This window comes from Aegilops tauschii, chromosome 3, assembly GCF_002575655.3.
Source record: "Aegilops tauschii subsp. strangulata cultivar AL8/78 chromosome 3, Aet v6.0, whole genome shotgun sequence".
NCBI classification, from domain to species: Eukaryota; Viridiplantae; Streptophyta; class Magnoliopsida; order Poales; family Poaceae; genus Aegilops; species Aegilops tauschii.
This window is the reverse complement of record NC_053037.3, coordinates 71,907,248-71,912,639: the sequence shown is the minus strand read 5'-3', so window position 1 is coordinate 71,912,639 and position 5,392 is coordinate 71,907,248. Positions and strand designations below refer to the sequence as shown.

The 5,392-nt window shown below is 47.7% G+C and overlaps 1 pseudogene; it reads right to left on the bottom strand.

The window, feature by feature from the left end:
• Positions 1-1,347: 1,347 nt before the first annotated feature.
• On the bottom strand, positions 1,348-2,791 carry LOC141020929 (uncharacterized; annotated as a pseudogene).
• Between the last annotated feature and the right edge of the window lie 2,601 nt (positions 2,792-5,392).

Here is a 5,392-nt window from a genome sequence, read left to right as displayed (position 1 = left end):
TGAAGGAATTCTTACATGAGACTGGAGAAAATGTCTCATTGTAATCTATCCCTTCGCTTTGTGTAAATCCTTTTGCCACGAGTCATGCTTTATACTTTTCTATATTCCCTTTAGAGTCATACTTAATTTTGTAGACCCATTTACAGCCTACTGTTTTGGCTCCTTTGGGAATTTCCTCTAAGTCCCAAACATCTTTGGAACTCATCGATTTCATCTCGTCTTCCATTGCCTTCATCCACTTCGATGAATGAGGGCTTCTCATGGCTTCTTCATATGAGGTGGGATCTTTTTCCATCTGAACCATTTCTGTGTTATAAACTTTAAAGTCAGTAGAAATAGCTGACTTTCTTGGTCTTGTAGACCTTCTAAGGGCCTCAGTTTCTGGCACATTTTGTGCCTCAACTTCTGGCACTTCTTCGAAAAGTTGCTGTTGCACCTCCCTTTCATGCTCAACAACGGGTTCAGTCGGCTCCTGACGGACAGGTTCCGGGTCTTCCCCCATAGCTGTCATGGGTGGAGTTGCAACTGGTAGTGAGAAAAATGGCTCCTGAATCATCGGATTAGGTGCATGCACCCTCTTCTCCTCAAGATCAATTTTCCGAGCTACCAAGCTCCCCCTCATCATTTCGTCCTCTAAGAAGACTGCATGTCTCGTTTCTACAAACTTTGTATATCTGTCAGGGCAGTAGAAACGAAAACCTTTTGATCTGTCTGGATAGCCAATGAAGTGGCAACTTACTGTTTTGGGATCTAACTTTGCAATGTTTGGATTAAACATTTTGGCCTCAGCAGGGCACCCCCACACCCTGAAGTGTTGTAGGGAGGGCATCCTTCCTGTCCATAGCTCGTACGGTGTTTTGGGCACCGACTTGCTTGGTACTCTATTGAGAATGTGAATGGCGGTTTTAAGCGCCTCCATCCATAATCCCAATGGCAAGTTGGAATAACTCATCATGCTGCGCACCATATCCATAAGGGTACGGTTGCGCCTTTCAGCTACTCCATTTTGCTGAGGCTCGCCTGGCATTGAATACTGGGCTACTATGCCAGTCTCCTGCAAGAACTTCGCAAAAGGTCCAGGGACTTGGCCATATGGAGTGTGTCGACCGTAGTACTCTCCCCCACGGTCGAACCTTACTATCTTTATTCTTTTATCGTGCTGATTTTCAACTTCAACTTTGAATATTTTAAATTTATCCAACGCTTCCGATCTTTCTTTGATTGGATAAATATAACCATAGCGAGAGTAATCATCTGTGAATGTTATGAACGAGTCATATCCATCCACACTTTTCACCGGAAATGGTCCACAAACATCAGTGTGAATGATTTCTAGTGTGCCTGTGCTATGGATTGCACCTTTTTTGATTTGTTTTACGTACTTTCCTTTAACGCAATCTATGCATTGTTCTAAGTCTGAAAATTCTAACGGAGGAAGAATTTCACTTTTGACTAATATTTCTATTCTCCCCTTTGAAATATGGCCCAAGCGACAGTGCCATAATTTCGATGAGTCGAATGTTCTTTTTCTTTTCTTTTGTTCTTTATTCGACGCGGAAACATGTTCTTTCACATTGCAAACGGAATAAACATTTTCACGAAGTGATAACAAATAAAGCTCATCGTGTAGTAAAGCATCACCCACATAAGCATTATTTAACCAAATGGCACACTTGCCATGTCCAAAATAACATTCATAATTATCTTTGTCCAAACAAGAAACACTTATTAAGTTTCTATGACATGATGAAACAAATAAAACATCTCTAAGTAGAAGATTGAATCCATCAGCTAACTCCAAGGAGATATCACCGACAGCTTCAACTTCTGCTTCAACTCCGTTCGCCACTTCAATGCGTCTTTCGCTTCTTAGCGTAGTCCGCGTCGAATGGAATCCCTCTTTTTGCCATGATTGACTTTAGCCAATCAGGACAGTCTTTCTTGTAATGCCCGGTCTTCTTACAATGGAGACAAGTGTCTTTGTCCACTGGGAAAGGCTGTTGCTGACGCTGATGCTGATAGGAAGCTTTTCCTTGTGGCTTTGAAGGAGAACTTTTGTTGTTTTGATTGTAATTCTTTTTCTTGTGACCCTTCACATAGTTGAGTGTACCACCATGTGAGGCTTTGAGTCTATCCTCTTCTTGGACACACATTGCTATTGTCTTTTCAATGTCCCATGTTCCAGGTGACATATTGTAGTTCACAACAAAAGCTTCAAACTCATTTGGCAGTGAAGCCATGACCAGGTGGACCAGGAGCTTTGGTTTGATCTCCAGATCCTCATCCATGGGTTTTAGCTTTGCTGCCATATTGCTCATCTTGAGGATGTGCTCTCTTATTCCATGACTACCACCTGTGTAGCGTTCTGTCACCAGTTGCTCTAACACCTGGGTGGCATATATCTTTGAAGAGCCAGTGAACTGGCTCTTTATCTTTGAAAGCAACTCCCCTGCGGAAGTGCACTCTGCAATGGAGCCCACAATGGTGCTCTCAATTGTATTCTTTATAAAGGCCATGCACTTTTTGTTTGCATTGACCCACTTTTGGTTTTCTATGATGTAGGACATCTCCAAAGGAGCATAATCCCCCCTCTTTTTAGCCCACGCAGCATCATCATCAGTGGCCTCTCTTACTGGCTCGTAGGTCTGACCGGCTGTGGTTCATTCAGAACCCAGTCCAGATCAGCACAGACAAATGCCAGTTCAACTTTCTTCCTCCACTCAGTGTGATTGTCACCTCTAAGTGTCGGAACATCTTTTAGGCAACTCATCAAGTGAAAGCCTCCTAAAATCACAATTTAAATGACATCAGTATAACAATCATATGCATTAATCTAACGTTCGTCAAATTAAACATACAATTGTATATGCAATTAAATCTATATTACCGTTGGGCAAAAAATTAGAAATAAATGCACCTTTAAATTTCAATAAAAAAACATGATCATGTTATTAACAACGTTGGTCATAAAAAATAACATAATCATATTCATTTTAATAATCACTTTAACATGCTCTTAAAAACATAATACTATGTAAACTTTTATTTTCTTCATAAAAGAGCATTAATTATTTACGCAGCGGAAAAACATGAATAAAAATTCATGAACTTTTTACTTTTTACAGAAACTTTTCTATGACCGAATATAAAATCATGAACTTTATTAATTTTCTTTATAAAATTCATGACAATTTCTTTTTCTGAAAATTTCCTGTTTTCATTTTCAGAAACTTTTTCTGTTTACTTTTCTATCTTCTAAACAAAATTTTCGTTGGAAAAAAATTGTATAGAAAATACTATTTGAAATCTGCCAAAAACTGCACAAATAACAAACTTAAAAGACACGCAACTTCATTCGGCCTCGGGCTGGCGCGGGAGGCCCGTAGCGGCCCACGGCCTGCTCCTCCACGCGCTCGCGCGAGCCGAGCCGCCTCAACCCGGCCTGGGCCGCCCGCAGCTGCAGCCTCGGCCCAGCGCCTGCGCGGCTGCTGGCCGCGGTCCAGCATGCGGCTGCGCCCAGCTCCTCTTTCGGCCCAAAAAGCCTGGTACGGCTTAGGGTTTTGATCACAGCCGTCCACCGCAATCCTACGGCCGACCGCTGTTTTCGCTGGAACAAAATGGCCCGATCGATCCTCCCGACCGAAAACCCTAGCCACTTCTGTTTCTTTCCCCTCGCGTGGCGGATCAGGGGGATGCACCCCGGCCGGCCGCCCGGCCACCGGCGACGGCATCGCACCACCGCGCCGCGCGCGCCTCCTCGAGCTCTTCCCCCTCCCTTTTCCGTTTTCACAAGAGAGATAGAGAGGTTCAGCGAGAGGAAGTGGAGCTCGGCCAGGACGCGCCGTTGCCATCCTCCTCGCCGGTCGCTCGTCCTCCCTTGCGGCGGGCGCGCCGCTGTCGAGGGACTTGGCCGCGGTGCTGCCCCCCCCACCCTTTCTTTTGACCTTTTGACTTTCTTTTCCGGCGAACTTGGTAGCTCCGGTGGTTCTTCGTCCCCGCACCTCGGCTTGCCGATGCGTGTGGGGATCGAGAGGAACAGGCGCGGCCGATGCGGCGGCGCTCTTTGCCGGTGAGGCCCAAGGCCAAAATCTGGTGGTTTACTTTGCCCTGTCTAGGGTTCTTGGGGGGTAGGGAGTTCTTTTTCTTTCTCTGTTTTATCTTTTTACCGAAAATCATCTAGCCAAGATGGCCTGATACCATTGTTAGACCCACTTGGATCGTGTAGGCTAGATATTCCGGTACACCTACCTTCTCCTTGTCCAAACGAGCTCGATCCAGCGCCGGCCATGGTAAAGTAGGGGCCGGTGATGGCAGAGAGATGGCGGCGGTAGTGTGCTTCCCGTGAGCACCGCGCTAACCCTAGATCGGTAGGGATTGTAGGTGGGGATTGTGGCAGCGATTAACCTCGTAAGTCGTGCCCCGGCCCCCACCTCTGTTCATATAGCGCGGGTCACAGGGGCCCACCAACCATGGTTTGGTTGGGCGCCCCCGATCAGGGCGCGAGTCAGGGGCCCGTTCGACCCGTTGGATTCGAACGGGAGAGAGATCAACCTAACAGTGTGGGCCATTGGCAGGGTCGTGGAAATAGTCCTTGCCAAGCGCTGCGATTCTGTAGGCATCACCATCATCTTTGGGAGAAATTTTGCTTCCGTAAGGCACGACAGCAATGGAAGTGGAATTGAAGCAGTGGGATCTCCTGTTTGGCAACATCGCGGCGGCGGGGTACGGGAGCCGGGTGAGTTCCTCCTTCCCTGCCTGGTACACCAAGTATTCATAGTGACCCTTGTTGTCGTCAATGGCGGAGGGGTGGAATTTCCCGTGGCAGAGGGTGACAAGTGCAAGGTCACCCTCCATGGCAAACATGGACGGCTCGCTGATGAACAAACGGTTGTCTTCTCCTTTGTCGTCGGTGTAGTAGGCGTGGCAGCAGAAATAGGAGACGAGAGGCGGCGGGGCGAGGCACAAGGTCACCCGCATTTCCACCTCCCTCTCGTCCAGGACGTCCCGCCTGAATCGACAGCGGGCGGAGGTGTGGTTATCCTTGTCGACCATGTAAGCGGCGCGGTCGAGGAGGGCTTCCCCCCAGTCCCACTTTGCCGCCGCCGCAAACACATCATCCTCGGCCGGCGGACGCAACGAGGCTTCGTAATAGCCTTTGAGCGGCATGGTGGATCTTTTCTTGTGTGATCTCACACAGGCGTACTCCTGGCTGGCTAGGAGCCTTGGACTAGTAGTGTACCTATAGACAGAGGGTTCTGGTCAGAAACGGATTCACAACACGAGACGGAGACCGAGAGTCCTCCGGTTAGATAGATGGCGGCGGCGGCGGAAACATCTTGGACTCCGCCTGCTGCAACAATCCGGCTTCTCTCGTGGCTAGCGGCGCGTTCGA